At 39.1% G+C, this 19305-nt stretch overlaps 1 protein-coding gene across 2 annotated transcripts in view; it reads left to right on the top strand.

The window, feature by feature from the left end:
- Positions 1-7218, top strand: part of SCARA3 (scavenger receptor class A member 3) — a 76331-nt gene extending 69113 nt beyond the window's left edge. Inside the window, exons 6-7 of one of the 2 annotated variants that reach the window (XR_013363131.1) lie at positions 1644-1768; positions 6638-7218. The gene's annotated coding sequence lies outside the window, so the exon portion shown is untranslated. Of the gene's footprint in view, positions 1-1643; positions 1769-6634 lie in introns of both variants that reach the window. The other variant, XR_013363130.1, reaches the window with a different exon arrangement.
- Positions 7219-19305: the final 12087 nt, after the last annotated feature.

Raw genomic sequence — 19305 nt, 5'->3', positions numbered from 1 at the left:
TTTATTTTAAAATATAAAAAAGTAAAGTAAAGAATCTAGGCTACCTTTCCAAACCAAGGAATATTTACATTTAATCCAAACTGGGGAAAGTTCAGCAAATCATCAGTGCTCTTGTGAGAGTACAGCTTTCTAGGGACCACATATTTGAATCCCCCAGCTCAGTTTCTCTCCCTTGGCTGGAGCAGCAGAATCTCTGAGAGATTTTTACTTCCTTTTACTTTTTTCTCTTTTTCAAACTCTCGACCCCTTCCCTTCTTGCACTTGCCATGACATCATGATTCATTTCAATATACTTTCATGGCATGCTAACATTTCTAACCTGACTACTCATTCACTCTGATTATAAATGATGTTGGCACCCCCTGCTGAGACTAGGGGAGGCTGATTGCACTCACCTGGTTCCTGTCAATCCACTTGCCAGTGGCTTCTGGGAAAGCTCTCTGTGTGCTGCATTCATCCTGCCTCCTGTAGATTCCTGTAAATTTCACCATTACATTCACCTGGTCCCTGTCACTCCACATATGAGTGGCTTCTGGGAAGGCTCTCTGTCTGCTACATTAATCCTGCCACTGTAGATTCCTGTAAATTTCAGGGCTGAATGGTTCTTTTGTCCCTTGAGGGTTCTATTCTTCCTGCTGACCTCATCTTCAATCACTTGTCCTCCTAGACCTTGGACCCATTCCCTTGTATGAGTCCCGCTCTGCAGTTTTCAATTACTTTAATCTCTGATATCCTCAGCTAAATTCTCCCATCATTCTCATTCTCTTGTGCCTGATTATAAAGCCTCCCGGATCATACAGGTTTCAGATGTAGATTATAACAGAAGAACTTTAAGATCTGACAATTTCCATCAAGGCAATGCTGGATCATTCCAACTCATGAATCAGGAAACTACATGCATTTTGACCAACTTTCTTAACAGATATCTTGCTGACTAGAAAGTATCACATGATGAAAAGAGTCCAGATTTGAGCCAGAGAGATGTTGTTTGAATCTTTGCTCTGTCATTTGCCAGCTGTGTCTTGGGCAACTTACTTTTGCTTCATTGAATGCCTTATTTCTTTCTAAAAAATAAGTGTAAGAATCCCTACTTCACAGAGTAGTAGGCTACATGAATTTTGTATATAAAAGGTATACTTTAGTGCCTTGGCTCAGAACCAATGTTTAGTGAACATAATTCTCTCCCTCTGGATCTTTTCCAGCTTCATGTCATAGAAACTATGCCACACAAACTCTAATATATGCAGGAACACCCCTCATCAGGTATACATATGTAAATAAATTAATACATGTAAATAATTTATCATATAATATAAATGCTATAAATAATTATAATATTAATTATGTAAATAATATAATGTACATTGATTTACATGTATTAATTAATTGATTTACACAGAGATAGGTATATATATAACTCAAGAGACAATTTTTTTTTTTAAACAGGAAAGCAAGTAGAGGAAAAGCATGTTTAGGAGAAGAAAGGAGGGCAGCCTGGGTGGCTCAGTGGTTTAGTGCTGCCTTCAGCCTGGGGTGTGATCCTGGAGACCTGGGATCGAGTCCCACATCAGGCTCCCTGCATGGAGGCTGCTTCTCCCTCTGCCTGTGTCTCTCATGGATAAGTAAAATATTTTTTTTTAAAGGAGAAGAAATGAATGACAGATAGTTGGAGAAAAGAATGGCTGAGAAGGAGAAGGTGAGAGAATGTGTGGGAATGAGAAATAAACAAAGCTCTGATCAATAAGAAGCTCACCTCCACAAGAGTTTGGTAAGTACAAGTTATTTATGATCTAATTTGTAAGCTTGACTCATTCAGAATAACAGGAAACAGGAAGAGAAATGGAAGCTAACCATAGAGAGATATGTGCCTATTTATTGCCTGCTGGAAGGTGAGCCAAAGAAATCTATCTTTGTGTCACCTCAGTCTCAGCAAGATCAAATCACCAGAGGGCAGGAAAAGGGAATAGAGAAAAACGAATACATGTAAATGGAGTGGAAAATGTGGTAGAGTTCAGTAAAGTAATCCATCCTTATCAGAGTAGATCAAAGGTTTTCTCTTTTTTTTTAAGATTTTAAAAATGTATTTATTTATGAGAGACACAGGGAGAGAGAGAGACACAGGCAGAGGGGGAAGCAGGCTTCCTGCGGGGAGGCTGATGCAGGATTTGATCCCAGGACCTTGGGATCACACCCTGAGCCAAAGACAGATGCACAATCACTGAACCACCCAGGCATCCCTTGATCAAGGGTTTTCTAAGTAGTCTCCCCCAATACCTTACCATATGATACAGAATGAAGTGATGTTGAAGCTTCCTTATCTGAAATCCACTGGATGATTTCAACTTCTGGATATAACAGAGTAACTGGTACCATACCAGCCTCCCAACAAAGCAACAATAAAACTGGACAAAATATGTGACAAAACTGTTTTCAGACAGTGGATAGTAGGTAATACAAGACTCTAGTCCTCCAGAGAAAGAAAACCCACAAGATGAACTCATGATCACTCTGGGAACAGTTTTGTAACAGAGGGCAGAGGGTTAAAGTCTAATCTCCTGAGCTGAGGAGTCAGAGTTTGAAGTAGCTGAAACAACTGGAAATTGTAGAGCAGGACAATGAATAAGAAAGAAGCATGCATACAAAAGGCCCAAAAGTTGTGTTTGAGTTACCTATAGCACTTTGGATGAGGGCTGTACACATACAAGTAAAGACTACAAAGGAATACTTGTGAGGCTAATATGGGCTTGAGAATGGCACAGAGATATGAGATCAAGAAGTCCTGGGGATATTGGAGATCCATGCAGCAGAGTGGAGAGATGTTATTAGGACATCAGGCTGAGACATCAGAAAAGTTGTGCTTTAGGAGTAAGAACTACACCCTAGAGTAAGGCTTATCTTAGATTCACCCTAAACAAGCAAACAAAAAAACCCCAAACAACTAAAGCCAAGCTCTGGAAAATGTCTAAGAGACAAAGTTTGGAGGTTGAGTTACATGAAGTTAGAGGGTTGGGAATAACAAACTTGCTGTAAAAAAAAGCATAAACATCGAGTCAAGTTCAGAGGGATCAACCAGTGATCAATTACTAGAACAAAAGTCAATACTCTACTAAGGAAAAAAACAGATTCCATAGTCTCTAAAATGTGTCATCAATAATACCCCCAAATTACTAGTGTGCCCCTCATAAAAAACAAAACCCAGAAAAATCTGACCATTAGGGTACCTGGATGGCTCCGCCAGTTGAACATCTAACTTTTGATTTCAGTTCAAGTCATGATCTCAAGGTTGTGAGATCAAGCCTATGTTGGGCTCTGCGCTGAGCATAGAGTGTGCTTAAGATTCTCTCTCTCTGGGATGCATGGGTGGCTCAGCGGTTAAGCAACTGCCTTTGCTCAGGGTGGGATCCTGGAGACCCGGGATGGAGTCCCACGTCAGGCTTGGAGTCTGCTTTTCCCTCTGTCTATGTCTCTGCCTCTCTCTTTCTGTGTCTCTCATGAATAAATAAATAAAGACTTTAAAGAAAATTCTCTCTCTCCCTCTCTAAAAAAGAAAAATGTGACCATCATCAAGAAAAAAATAAGCAATAGAAACTGACCCAGAGGGCAGCCCAGGTGGCTCAGCGGTTTAGCACTGCCTTTGGCCCAGGGTGTGATCCTGGAGACCTCGAATCAAGTCCCACATCTGGCCCCCTGCATGGAGCCTGCTTCTCCATCTGCTCGTGTCTCTGCCTCTCTCTCTCTGTGTCTCTCATGAATAAATAAATAAACAAAATCTTTTAAAAAGAAAGAAAGAAACTGACCCAGAGGTTACCCAAGTGTTAGCAGACAAAGAGTCAAAATATGACCATTGGCAATGGAAAAGAAAAAGTCAGAAAAGCGTGATGACAGCTCAATTAAAATTATCCAAATTGAAGGGAAAAATACAGCAGAAAAATAAACAGAACCTCAGGAGCACTTGGAAAAATGTCAAATAGTCCAACATACATGAAATTGGAGAATGAAAAAGAAAGTTGACAAAGAATAGAAAGAAAACTGCACCTATGCACTTACTAGTCAAATTCCAAAAACCAAAGATACAGAGAAAATCTTAAAAATAGGCAGAGAATAAAAGACACATTACATACAGAGGGAGAATTATATGAAATACTGTTAATTGTTTAATCAGAAGCAATAGACACAAGAAACAATAAAATAAAATCTTTGAAGTTTTAAAAGAAAATATTGTTAACATAGAATTTTATATTCACTGAAAATAACCTTCAAAAGTGAGGAGAAAATAAAGATATTTTCAGAAAAATTAAGGCTGACTGAATTCAGAGTTGAATATCTTCATTATAAGAATTGCTAACTGGGGGGTGGTGGTACCTGGGTGGCTCAGTTGGTTAAGTGTCTGCCTTTGGGTCAGGTCATGATATCAGGGGTCTGGGATTGAGCCTCATATTGGGCTTTCTGCTCAGCAGGGAGTTTGCTTCTCCCTCTCCCTCTCCTTCTCTGTGCTCTCTCTCACTCTCAAATAAACAAATAAAATATTAAAAAAAGAATTGCTAAAGGATATTTTTCATGCTTACAGAAAATAGTAGATAGAAACTTGTATCTATAGGAAGGAAAGAAGAGCAGCAGAAATGATAAATGAGTGGATAAATATTAAAATGTATGGAATTTTTATCTTCTCTAAGTTTTCTTTCTTTTTTTTACATATTTTTTAAAATTTATTTATGATAGTCATATAGAGGGAGAGAGAGAGGCAGAGACATAGGCAGAGGGAGAAGCAGGCTCCATGCACCGGGACCCCGACATGGGATTCGACCCCGGGTCTCCAGGATCACGCCCTGGGCCAAAGGCAGGCGCCAAACCGCTGCACCACCCAGGGATCCCTTCTCTAAGTTTTCTTAAAAGATAACTTTTTAAGGAAAATAATAACATTATAGGATATAGTTACATTAAATGTTGAAGGACTAAACACTCTAAAATTCAGAGTTTGTCAGGCTAGTTCTTTAACAAAGACCCAATTAGGGGTGTCTGAGTGGCTTAGTCCATTAAATATCTGCCTTCAGCTCAGGTCATGATCCCAGGCTCCTGGGATCAAGTGTCACATCAGGCTCCCTGCTCAGCGTGGAGTCTGATTCTCCTTTTCCCTCTGCTTCTCTCCCAGCTTGTGTGCTCTCTCCTCTCTTGCTCACTCTCTCTCTCAAATATATAAATAAAATCTTTAAGAGAAAAAGACCCAATTAGATGCTATCTACATAGAGGTACTTTAGATACAAAGATAGATTGGATGTGATAAATGGCAAAAGATGTACCATGCCAGCAGCATGCATAAGAAAGCTGGAATGGGTATATTAATAACAGGTAAAGCAGACTTCAGAACTTTAAAGGAGATAAAGAGGAACATATCAGAATAATAAAAGAGATAATGCACCAGGAAGACATAACAATGTATGCATGTATAAACAATAACAGAGCTTCAAAATTCATGAAGCAAAAATAAGAGAACCAAATAAAGAAATACACAAGCTCACAATCATAGTTGGGTATTTTAACACCCCTCCCTCAGGAACTGACAAATAAGTACACAAAAAAACCTCTAGTAATTATACAGAAAATCTGAAGCAACTGGAATTGATCGATAACTATAGAATGCTATGCCAAATAAGAACATAATAAACATTTATTTCAAGGAAATATAGGCCATCAAAATAAAATATATCTTGGGTCATAAGTTAAGTCTAAATAAATTTTAGTGGATTGGAATCTTACATAAAATGTTCTCTGACTATAATGTAATTGTATTAGAAATCAGTGAAAATAAAATATCTAGAAAATCCCTCCAATACTTGAAAATTAAATGTCATACTACTAAAAAACACCTCAGTGAAGAAGATATCATAAGAGAGATGAGAAAGTTTTTATTTATTTATTTATTTTTAAAGATTTTATTTATTTATGAGAGAGAGAGAAAGAGAACGTGAACAGGGGGAGGGGCAGATGGAGAGGGAAAAGAAGATCCCCACTGAACAGGGATCCTGATGAAGGGCTCCATCCTAGAACTCTGATTGAGATCATGACCTAAGCCAAAGGCAGATGCTTAACCAACTCACCCATCCAGGTGCCCCTAGAAAACATTTAGAATGAATAAGAAAAATGCAACCTATATAAATTTATCGGGTACAGCTAAAGCAGTTTTTAGAGGGAAATGTATGGCCTTAAATATCTCTATTGAATAAGAAGAAAGCTTAAAAGAACCTTAAGAAACTAGATATAGAAGAGCAAAGTCAATCTAAAGTAAGAGAATAATAAAAGAACAAGAAACAAGTCATACAAACAATAGAGTTAACAAGGCCAAAAATAGGTTATTTGGACAAATTAATAAAATTGATAGATGTCTAGAAAGGTTAATAATAAACAAAAAATGGAGCATATAAATATCAATATAAATAAAAATACTAATATTACCATAGATCATACAAACATTTAAAAAATAAGGGAATATTATGAACAATGTTATGTCAATGTATTTGATTACTTAGATAAAATGGAATTATTCCTCAAATAGCACAACTTATAAAAACTAACTCAAGAAGAAATTCAAAATCTGAGTAGTACTATATATGTTACAGCAATTGATTTTTTTTTTCAGTAGGTTCCACACCCAACATGAAGCCCAATATGGCGTTCAAACTCAACCCTGAGATCAAGACCTGAGCTGACATCAAGGGTCAGACATCCAACCAACTGAGCCACAGGTGCCCCAGCAATTGAGTTTTTAATTAAAGAAAATTTCTCATAAACTGAGAACCAGTCTCTGATGGTTTCACAGATGAATTCTACAAAATACTTATGATCTAACATCTTTCTTATGCAAACTACTTCAGAAAATAGAGAAAAAGAGGAATCTTCTCAATTGATCTTGTGAGGCCAGTACTATGGATTGAATAATTGTGTCCCCCCCAAATTCCTATGTTGAAATCCTAACCTGCAAGATAATGGTTTTAGGAGGTGGAGCCTCTGAGAGGCAACTGGTTCATGAGGAAACAGCCATCATAAATGGGATTTAATGCCTTTATAAAAAGACCTACGGGAGATCCCATGTCCCTTTTATGACAAAAAGAAGACTGAACCAGGAAATGGGCCCTCACCAGATATCAAATCTTCCAGTGCCTTGATCTTGGACTTCCCAGACTCCAGAACTGTGGGAAATAAATGTCTGTTGTTTATAAGCCACTCAATCTGTGGTATTTTGTTATAGCAACCTAAATGGACTGAGTAAGCCAGTTTAAATCTGGCGACAAAACCAGAAAAGGGCATTACAATGAAGAGAATTATAGACACCTAAACTTCATGAAACTCTTAAGAGTACAATTAATAATATTAACAAATAAAATTAAACGATACTTTAAATATATATATATATATATATATATTGCACCATGACCAAGTGAAGTTTATACTAGAAATGAGAGATTATTTTAACATTTGAAAACTGATCAAGATAATTTACCACATTAACAGAATAAAGGAGAAAGCTTACATAACCTTTTCAATAGATGAATAAGAGTAATTTAACAAAATTCAACAGCCTTTTGTGGTTTTAAAAAGTAACTCCCAGTAAATTATAAATAGAAAGAAAAATTTTCAATTTGATAACATCTATAAAAAATACCCCACAGGGCAACCCCAGTGGCTCAGTGGTTTAGCGCCACCTTCAGCCCAGGGTCTGATCCTGGAGACCCGGAATCGAGTCCCATGTCAGGCTCCCTGCATGGAGCCTGCTTCTCCCTCTGCCTGTGTCTCTGCCTCTCTCTCTCTCTCTCTCTCTCTCTGTCTCTCATGAATAAATAAATAAAATCTAAAAAAAAAAAAAAATACCCTACATCTAATCCTATATTTGATGGTGAAAGACTAAAGACTTTTTCTAAAATTAGGAACAAAGCAAGGATCTCATCTCTTATTCTTCTAGTCAATATTTTGCTGGAGATCCTCACCAGTGAAATAAGGCAAATAAAGAAATAAGTATTGGAAAGAGTAATGGAAAATTGTCTTTATTCATAGATTGCAGGGTTGCTTATGTAGAAAATCCTAAGGAATCTACAAGAAAATAATTATTAGTAAGGGAATTTATCAATGTCCCGACATAGATGGCTGATACACTAAAACTCATTGCATTTTTACAAGCCAGGAGCAAAATAATTAGAAAACTAAAATTTAAAAAATTATCTAGCAATAGGAATAAAAACATAAGATATATAGGAAAAAGTTTATGAAAGATGTGCATGATCTCTATATTGAAAACTATAAAATATCTCTGAGACAAATTTTAACATATTTTACAAATGGAAATATATATCATGTTCACATATATAAGAAGATTCAGTGTTATTAAGATGTCCATTCTCCCTATATTCATCCACAGATTCTATGCATACCCAGTACAATCCCAGCAGATTTTTTAATTGACAAACTGATCCTAAAATATATATGTGAAAATGCAAATAACCCAGTAATTCCGCTTTTAGGTATTTACTCAAGAGACACAAAGACTTGCATGTAATATTCATAGCAACATTATTCAAAATAGAAAAAACCCTGGAAACAACTTAAAGGATCTAGAAAAAGCCAACAGAATTTTGAAGAGGAGTCAAATTAGAGAACTTTTACTATGTGATATCAAGAGTTACTCTAAAGTAACAGTAATCAAAACAGTGTGATGACAGTGTAAAGATAAACATATAGATCGATTAAACAAAATAGAAAATGCAGATAGACCTGAATATACTATCAATTGATTTTCTTCAAAGGCACCAAAGGATTTCAATAAGGAAAGAAAAGACTTTTCAACAAATGATTTTTTTCTATATTGAAAAAATTAAGCTTGACATTACCTTATACCATACACAAAAATTTATCTTTTATGGACCACAGACCTAAATATAAGAACTAAATCTATAAAACTTCTAGAAGGAAACGTAAGAGATAGTTTTCATGACCTTGTGATAGGCAAAGATTTCTTACTATACAAAGTCACAAGCCATAAAAGAAAAATCTTGATAAATAATACTTTATCAAAATTAAAAACCTCTGTTCTTCAAAATATACCTTTAATAAAATAAAAAGACAGACCACAGACTGGGAGAAGATATTTGCAATACATTTATTAGACAAAGGTTTTTCATTCAACATATATAAATAATTCTAGCAATTCAATTTTAAAAAGACAGCCCAAATTAAAAATAAGTAAAAGATTTTAACAGACATTTTGTGAAAGAAGATGCATGAATGACCTAGAAGTACATGAGAAGTGTTCAATTACATTCATCAGGAAAATGAAAATTAAACTCCAATGAGATTTCACTACAATGGCTTAAATTTTAAAAACTGACAATATTAAATGTTGATGAGGATGTGGAGCAACCAGTACTCTCATACATTGATGGTGGGATTGTAAAATGATACAACCACTTTGGAAAAGTCAGGCAGTTTTCTGTAAATTTGAACATATAACCTAATAAATAACCCAGTAATTCTGCTTTTAGGTATTTATTCAAGAGACACAAAGACTTGCATGTAGTATTCATAACAGCATTATTCAAAATAGAAAAAGCCCTGGAAACAATTTAAATGTTCATCAATAGATAAAAGAATAAACAAATTGTCATATACCCATATTCCAGAGTGAAAAAAAGGAACCAACTACTGATACATACATCTTTGGTGAATCTCAGAAAAAAGAAACCTGAGCAAAGGAAGTCAGACTCTAAAGAGCACAGACTATATGATTCTATTTATATGAAATTCTAAAACAGGTAAAACTAATCTGTAGTTATAGAAACCAGGTAAATGGCTACCTGGTGTGAGATGGTGAGGATGGGATTGTTTGCAAAAGAACACTAGGGAAGTTTCTGAGGTGAGGCAAATATTCTAGTTGGTGTCATTGTCACATGGACATATGGATTTGCCAAAATTCATTGTACATTGAAGTATGTACGTTGTATTCTTTATTAATTATACTTCAATACAGTAGATTAAAAAAAATCTATCCCTACCTTCCCATTGTCCACAGGTGTGGATATGGTAAAATTTCCCAGCTGCCCCAGCAAGAGCTAGTCTCTACTTTCACCAAGTCCCATGCTCATACCCTCTATTCGATCATTCATCACATGCTATTACGTGTCTGCCACTGTTTCCAGACCATGAGCTGCTTGAGGTCCGGGACTGACGTGACCAACCACCCACATCTTCATTACTAAAACTGGGAGAGTCCCAGACAAATACAGGTGTGTAGGGATCTCAAGGTTCTGCTTTGATCCCCTCATGCAAACAGGCCCAGAAAGGTGAAGCCAGAGGCTGTGCCAAGTTCACTGTGTCCTGCCCATGGCTCTGGCCTCTCTACCATGACGTTCAGTGTTCTGGAAGGCAGATAAACAAGGCCTATTTAAGTTTTATGGAGAGTGAAAACCTTCCAGAGCCCCATCTCCAGGAAGCTCCACTCCCCACCACCTGGCCTGCCATTTACCTACTGTTAAAGTCATCTGACCCCAGGTAGCCAACAGTTTCCTTTCTCCCAACACCTTCTAAACCCTCTGTCAAGTGCCAGCACTGCTTGGGCTTAGTGCTGACCTTCCAGGGAGCAGTTTGGTAGGAAAGTGACTTTAGGTAAACAAAAACAGCCTTCAGGTTTTCCAGAAGCAGACTTGTTTTCTTCTTCAGTTCCCAGGGAGAAAAATACCCAGTGGGAGGAAGGAGAGAGTGACAGAGGGAGTGACCCTGCATCCCAGACCTTGGGCCTCTGTCCTCTCAGGCCTGTCCCTCAGGGCCTCCTTTGCCAGAACTCAGTTCTCAGTGGGGAGAGGGGATGGGGGTTGGGGAGACCGGGGATTTAAACAATGCCACTGTGTCTGGCAGCAGAGCTGGATGCTTGACCTGATTAGGCTCCATGAGCCTGGGGAGAGGGAGGGAGCAAAGGCAGCCTTGAGAAACTGTTTTCTATTCCCACCCAACACACTTTTCTTCCGTGTGTCCCTGCCAAGGCTTTCTTGGGTGGAAAAGGCTGTATCATCTCATTTCCACAAAGTCATGTCTCAGCTTGGACAAAAGCTTTGACTTGCCTGTCCTCCCTCCCTTTTGTCTTTCCTTCCCACCAACTAGCTCCCAAACAGAGTGTTTTTCACACTTGCAGTCTCCCTCCTCAGGCCCTGCCAGGGCGAAGCTGGGCGCAGGAGTCCCGCTGGCACCCACATGAAAGTCCTTCCTGTTGAGAACCCACATGGAACTGAAAGCTGCCCACACCCACAGCCCTGGCCCTGGGTCCCTGAGCACAGGGCCACGGAAACTTGGCCACAATGCTTCAAGGGAAAAAAACAGCCCTGAGACACACAGGAGAGGAGCCTCCCGTGTGCTGCCAGTCAGGGTACATCAAGGGAGAAGGGACCCATGCCCAGGAACCCTCAGCATGCTATTAGGCAGCCCCTGTGCCTGGCGGAGGACATTTAGACTGTGGGTAATAGTGCTTGGGGCAGCACTTTGTGTTTGTTAGTGCAGGTGGAGGGAAAACAGGAGCATGCTGCAATTTCCAACACGTTAGCAGAAAAAGTGAAAGCTGAGAAGTCGGGTGAGGCCCAAAGGGATGTGAGGGGGTGTGTAGCTAGGCCAAGACTCTAGGTCTGATTCCTGAAATGGTGGCAAAAGGCAACAGGCTGGGGCTTCCTTGAGAGAAAAATCTGGTCTCTCAACCTGGGTGTGGTTACTGGGTGGCACAGCCAGGCCTTTTCCTGCTATACAGGTGTAGGCCAAGGAAACGGGGATCCAGATGAGGTGGGGCGGGGAGGGGGGTGATGGAGCTCAAGATGGAGCTTCAAGTCTAGACCTAGGACTCCTGACTCCTAAAGAATCTCCTACTAGATTTTGAAGTATTTATTCTTAAGAAGAAATCTGGGAGAACAGACACCAAAATGTCAACAATACGAATATGAAGTGAACTTTTAAAACATTTGTTGTGTTTTTCTTTGGTTTTTGCTCACCTGTATTTTCTAATTTCTTTTTTAACAAAAAGCAAGGGTTACTTTTGCAAAACATTCAAAGGCAAAAAAACAATTCTCACTAGACGATGCACTACACATAAGATGTTTTAGCAAAATGAGGGATTGGCATCTACTAATCGGTATTATTAACTTAAGGTGAGAAGGGGATAAGAAAAGGAAGCAGAAGGTGAGAAAAAGGGAGAGAGAGGAACTTCTGAAATAAGAAAGGAATCGAAGCAGAAGGAAAAGGAGTGAAAGAGGGAAGAGTGAAGGACGAATGGTGTGGATATGAAGAGTTAATGTTCTCCTGCCAGATTCTTGGGGATCCATGTTGGCCTCTCAGAGCATAAGTCACCAGGGACAGCAAAAGAAATTTTAGTCCATGCTCCCTTTTATTTTTTTTAATAGATTTTATTTATTTATTCATGAGAGACACGCAGAGAAAGGCAGAGACATAGGCAGAAGGAGAGGCAGGCCGATACGGGACTCGATCCTAGGACCAGAGATCACAACCTGAGCAGAAGGCAGATGCTCAACTGCTGAGCCATGGAGGTGTCCCTCCCTTTGCTTTTCTTAGGGTCAATATTAAAAACCTTGGCCTGGGCTGGACTAGAGGGAAGCTTTTTTAACTAGCTGTGGTTTCAACAGGAGAGAGAGTTAATAAAAGCATTTACAGAGTCCCTGGTTTGTTATATATCTCTGATTTCTGGAACTGTCTCAGCCTGTCTCTCTGTCTCCATCTCTGTCTCCCTGTCTCTATTTCTCTTTGACTCATACACACACACAAACCCACACACACATACTCATACAACAAGAAGACACTGGGCCAGCTTCCTTCAGAGCATCATTCCTATTTTGAAATGAATGCTTTTCTTGTCTCTCTCCTGAAGGAGTGTGAGCTGGAGATGAAGGAGGGGTGTTTTTGCTGCCAGCACACTACAGGGTAATCAAACCATCCTTGGTGACATCATGTTTTCTGAGTGGATGTTTGCTTCAAGAGCTGCAAAATAATCTGAACTTTCAACCCTAACTTCTCCCCAGAGGGCAATGTCCTCTGAAATGGGCCAAAATAGAACTCAAGGCTCTGCTCATTAGGGGAGTAATTAGTAAGGTCACCAACAAGTTGCCTCTCTCACATTTCCCACTCACTTCCTCCATAAAAATCCTCATAGTCTGAATTTCTATGGATGCCAAGGGCTGGAAAAATGAGTGCAAGGGTGAGTTCAGGAGTGGGGGAGGGAAGGAAGCACAGATCCAAAGAGCCTGGTACAGAATGGGGAATGACCCTCTGCCTCCCTCTGAGGCTAGTGTCTTTTATAACGGGCATTGGCTAGCAGGAACCCACTGCAGGATGTTGGCAGACCCAGGCAGGAGCAGCTGAAAATAATGCTGGTGGTAAAGCCACCCCAGAGGACACTGGAAATTTAATCCCTGGGGGGGCCAAGGTTAACATATCTGAGCCAGAGGCCAGGGCCTAGGGAAGTAAGTGCAGCTTCAAAGATTATATGCCTATTGTCAAACGGGGGCCCTCCCAGGGTTTGGAACCAAAAGAGACTTCAATCCAGATCCCAGCTGGGTGAACTTGGATGATTTGCTTGGCCTCTCCAAACCTCAATTTCTGCATATGAATATGGGAATCCAATCATTTACTTGTATGTTTATTTGTTCAACAGCCATTTATTGAGTGCCTACTATGTGCCAAGTACTGTGCTAGGCACTGGGGATGCAATAGTAATCAAACTATTGTCCCTGTTCCAAAGGAGCTTATAGCTTAGCGAGGACTAGTAGTGCTACCCTAGGGCTATATATAGAAACACATAGTAGTTTGGGGACAAGGAAAATCTTTCATGGATATGGCATCTAAGCAGAGTTTGGTAATATAGGAAGGAGTTTTTGAAAAGAAAGGAAAGAAAAGAGGAACATGTGCATGGATGTGGCAGTAAAAGAAAGTATGGCTTAATCAGATGAACAGAAATCATTCAGAATGCCCAGAAATGGAGCATGTGTGGTAGCAAGGATATTAGGGAAGAGAGAGACTGAAGAGGACAGTGGAGGTTGGCTATCCATGCTTGAGTTCCATGCCCAAGTCTACACTATAATAGAGGCTTTCAGCAGAGAAATGAGCTGTGGCTCCAGGATGAAGACTTGACTGAAGGAGAGAAAATATGAGAATGTGAAGAGACTGTTAGAAGAAGGCTCTTGGAGCAAATGAGACATGAGACAACAAGAGATCTGAATGGTGCCTAAGGAAAAAACTCTCAGATACTAATATTCTGGGGGTGGTGTCTTCCAAAGAAATGGCCAAGTCTCATTTCATTCATCCTAAAGTGATAAGCAACACGGAGCTTACAGTCAACTTTTGTGGTTTCTCATTCTTAAATATGAACGATAGATCTCACATATTCATAGAAATATGAGAGGCCATAAAACAAGAACAAGGTGCTATGAAGAAAGAATAATCATTTAACAAAAAGAGTTCTTAGAAATTAAAAAATAAGGGATCCCTGGGTGGCGCAGCGGTTTGGCGCCTGCCTTTGGCCCAGGGCGTGATCCTGGAGACCCGGGATCGAATCCCACGTCGGGCTCCCAGTGCATGGAGCCTGCTTCTCCCTCTGCCTATGTCTCTGCCTCTCTCTCTTTCTCTCTCTGTGACTATCATAGATAAATAAAAATTAAAAAAAAAAAAGAAATTAAAAAATAAAAGAAAACATTCAATAGAAGGGTTAGAAAATAAGATTGAGGATATTTCCAAAAAAGTAGAATTTAGATATAAGAGAGAAAAGATAAGATAGTTAAGGGATCAATGCAAGGGGCTCAACAACTGACTAGCAGAAATTCCAGAGAAAGAGAAAATGGAAAAGAAGAACTTATGAAATAAATAATAGAAGGAATTTTTATTTTATTTTATTTTATTTTTTTGCAGAACTAAAGAGTACATGTCACTGGATTAAAAGAACCTACCAAAAGCCCAGAACAAAGAACTTTTAAAAATCTAAACCTAAAAGTTTGATCCTAAAATTTCAGGGCACCAAACATAAAGCAAGAATTTACAAGCTTCTAAAGACAAAAGAAAGAAAAAAATACACAAAGGATAAGAAAGACACTGGATTCTTAAATGTATCTTAAAATAATGATAGAAAATTGTTTTCTTATTCAGTTAATCTATTAGCCTAGTATGAGAGGAGGAGAGAAATGTTTTCTGAACATGCCAAGATTCAGAAAATTTAGTTCCCATCCAAACAGACTTAGGAAACTATGGGAGAATAGGGACCAGCAAAACGAAAAAAGTAAATCTAGAGAGAAGTCATAGATTCCAGGAAATGGGATTGCAACCTAGAGTAGTAGTGAAAAAAACATCTTAGAGGACTCTACAGCAGAACTAGAATACGACTTGTCCAGGCTGGAGAAATACTGAGTTCTCTGAAAGGGAGTTCTCTGGAAAAACAAAAAACAAAAAAACATAGACCTGGCAATGTAAATGATATGGTAGATTATATAATGGAGCTTCTGGAAAGAAGTCTGGAAAATGATGCAAATAAGACAAGAGCAATTAATAACTCCAGGAAAAACAAAAAACTATACAGGAAAGAGAATGCAATCATAGTGTGCTACTTGACTCTGCTGCAAACAGTGCTTACAAGATCTTAATGATGTAAACCCTGATTATTGATATAAAATAAAAAATAGTAACTTAACTACACTGAGAAGATGGGGAGACAACAGATGTAATGAGAGCCGACATCATATACTACCATAACAGTAATGTCAATAAATATGTCTAAAACTGACATATCAAGAAAAAAGTAGTAGTATATTATTTTTGTATTGTAAAGTTAACTACCAATAGAAATGGGTGGAAGTGGTTGTGTAGGTGGTTGGTGAGGAAAAGGTTTCGGAATGTAGGGAGAAGTAAAACAGATGGTTACTGTTTTTCATTAGACTTTCAAAACCACATACAGATGTTTCTTTTATACAACTTTTTAGTTTAAAAAATTAAATGTAAATAAAATAACAAAAAAGAAATGTGAGTTCTCATTCCTATCCTTCTCTGCCTCACCACCCCCCAGGCTCTTAGAGTATGAGGAGAACCCCAGCAGAGTACCCTTGTCAGGAAGAGTCAGGGAAGGAAAGGAAGGCAAGTTGCTGAAAATATATCTACAGTCTGTGATTGTCTTCTGGTCAGAGGGCACAGAGATGAAGTTGGTAAAATATCCAGCACAAAAATCTCCTCAAGAAATGTCAGTTTTCCTTTCTCCCCACCCCTTGAAGGAGCACTTCCCATATATTTCATTATTTGATTTAATGAACACAGTTCAGAGAAAGGCAAAGGATCAGGCAGGAACAGACTGATGCAGGAGACTTCATGTAGTTTAGCACATAGTTTCTAACCTGTGTGATTATCAGAATCACTTAAGGAGATTCTGCAAGAAAAGATTTCCCTCCTTAAGACCTGGGGTGACTTGGACCCAGGGAAGAGGAGTAGGTGACCAGGCCAGGAAGAGGCAGAACTAGAACAAGGTCCCAGCTTCTTTCCCACAGTGCCATGGCCTCTACACACCCATCTGGGCTTCTATCACCCTGTTTTTCTCTTTAATAGATCTTATTGGGCCCAGAAAGCTCCTACCATGCGCCTCTTTGGATAGTGTTATTCAATACCAGGGCAAGGGGAAGGTTTGGAGGAATGGTGCCTCAAGTCCCACGGACTTCAGCTCAGACTCATTTGTCTGCCCTTGGATTCCCTCAGACCCAGAGGAGCAGTGGAGCTCCATTGCTAAGTGGACAGCTGCTTGACTTCCCAAAATGCCCTTCTATGCCCAAAAGCATGGGATGCTGGCCCAGGGCTGGAGCCAGAAAATCCAGCTGTGCCATTTGCATGGCCAACCTAGTGCTAATGCATGGTTCCAGCCAACTCTGATTCATATACTTCGTCACTTGGGCAAAATCCCACCCACTGTTCCTCCTTTCTTCCCTCCCTCCCAGCGACTGGTTGATGGGCTGGCCTAGGTAGCTCTACGCCAAGACACAGATGTCAGGATCACCAGGTCAACAAATTCAGTGGTATATGGTCACAGAAAATCAAAGAGAAATGTCTTTTAGTCTTGAATAATTCCCTTATACTAATTTTTCCCTATATCCTTATAGCTTAGGGCCAAGAAAAATTCTTTTCAGGAGAAGGAATTGAAAATAAAAACAATCTCACTTTACATTTGCATATCATTTTCTACATATAGGCTCTCTCGTATATATTCTCTCAGATATTTGAGCCTCACAAGCAATTTTTATGTTTGCTATTGGAGACCCTACACTGCCCACCTCATCAACACTTTCTCTTGTTTCTACTCCCTTATTGTTGGATGGAGACAGAAGAAACGTTTTCTGTTCAAGGGGATACCATTAACACTACATGATAGAGGGTCTCCTGCTCCCCTCAGAAGTAGGGGAGGCAGGTTAACAGAGGCACCAGAGCCAGAACAACCTAGGCAGAAATCAATAGGTACAGTGAGTTTACTTACATTTAGAAATGTTTATTATGGAAAATTTAAAGCATAACAAAAAAAGAGAGCAAGGGTGCCTGGGTGGCTCAGTCGGTTAAGTGTCTGACTCTTGATTTTGGCTCAGGTCATGATCTCAGGGTTGTGAGATCGAGCTCCACATCAGGCTCAGGGCTCAGTGCAGAGTCTGCTTAAGGTTCTCTTCCTGTCTCTCTGCCCCATGCAACTTGCATTCTCTCTTTCTCCCAAAAATTAAAACTAAAATTAAAAATAAAAAAAAGTAAAAAAGTAGAGAGTATTGAACTACTCTGAACTGATCACTCAGATTTTAAAAAAAGAAATAAACCCATGGTTTATTTATATACTTCTTTCCATTGTGTCATTGCTTACTCCACTTCTCCTCTCCACAAATAGATTGTTTTGAAGCAAATCCATACTATCATAAGGTATTCAGTCAGTGTCCAAATTTCCCCCCAATGTTCACATAGCATTTGGCTATTACGTCTCTTAAATCTCTTTGAAACTACACGTTCCTGCTCCCTCTTTTTTCTTCTGAACTTGATTTGTTGACAAAACCAGGTCATTTTTTCCTCTCTAGAGTTTCCCATATTCTCAATTATGCTGGTCACATTTTTAAAACCTGTTCCTCTGCCCCAGATATTTCCTGACAGTAAACTCTCACTTAGATATATACATATGCGGTACGATTTTTTTAACAAAAATTCTTTGTGGGTGATGTTGTATCAAGAAGTGCATAATATCTACTGATCTTTTTCTGATATTAGTGAAAATTGATGATCATTATTTAGGTCCACTAGCTCATAAGGGTTTTGCAGCATGATGATTTTAGTGTTGCATCTTCACTTACCAGCTGGAATTCTTACAGAGAGAAGACTTTATCCTTAAATAATGATTACCTTGAGGAATTCTTACAGAGAGAAGACTATCAAAACTCAAATAATGATTACCTCCAATAATGATATAAAATTCCTCTAGGAAAGGCAGATTGAATTCTTTTTTCCCTTCCTTTTTTCCCCTAGTGTTCAGAATACTTTACCTGCCCCCCATATGTCATGCAAAGATGACCTATGAGTTATTTTTATTGTTTTTATCATTATAATGAACTCATGGGTTTTAACAATTTGGATGTGTTTCAACCTATTGCACTTCTTTTTTTTTTTTTAAAGATTTTATTTATTTATTCATGGGAGACACACAGAGAGAGAGGCAGAGACACAGGCAGAAGGAGAGAGAAGCAGGCTCCATACAGGGAGCCCAATGTGAGACTCAATCCTGGGACTCCAGGATCATACCCTGAGCCAAAGGCAGACACTCAACCGCTGAGCCACCCAGGCGTCCCTGTACTTATTATTCTTATTTGTGGTCAAATAGTCCCATCTTTGGCCTCTTCAAGTGTGTTCCTGAATTCTTCCAACCCAACCTTAATAGTCATTGCTGGTTTCCTTGCTTTCAGGAATGATAATATGTTCTTGGCTTATCTTGTATATTTTTAGTCTTGGACCTATATTTCGGTGCTCTTTAAGGAATTCTGACTCCTTTTGGTGGAAAATGATATTTAGAATTCATAATCTGGGCACAGGAGGCACTCATTGCTACTGGTTGATCACAGCTTCTAATTATTTTTAAAGATTGATTGATTTCAGAGAGAGAGAATAAAAGTGAGGGGAGGAACACAGGGAGAAGGAGAGAATCCTCAAGCAGATTCCCTGTTGAGGGTGGAGCCTGATGTGCGGCTTCATCCCAGGACTCTGACTCATGACCTGAGCTAAAATTGAGTTGGA

Source organism: Canis aureus, chromosome 24 (assembly GCF_053574225.1).
Source record: "Canis aureus isolate CA01 chromosome 24, VMU_Caureus_v.1.0, whole genome shotgun sequence".
Classification (NCBI taxonomy): Eukaryota; Metazoa; Chordata; class Mammalia; order Carnivora; family Canidae; genus Canis; species Canis aureus.
This window is presented reverse-complemented; position numbering and strand designations above follow the sequence as displayed.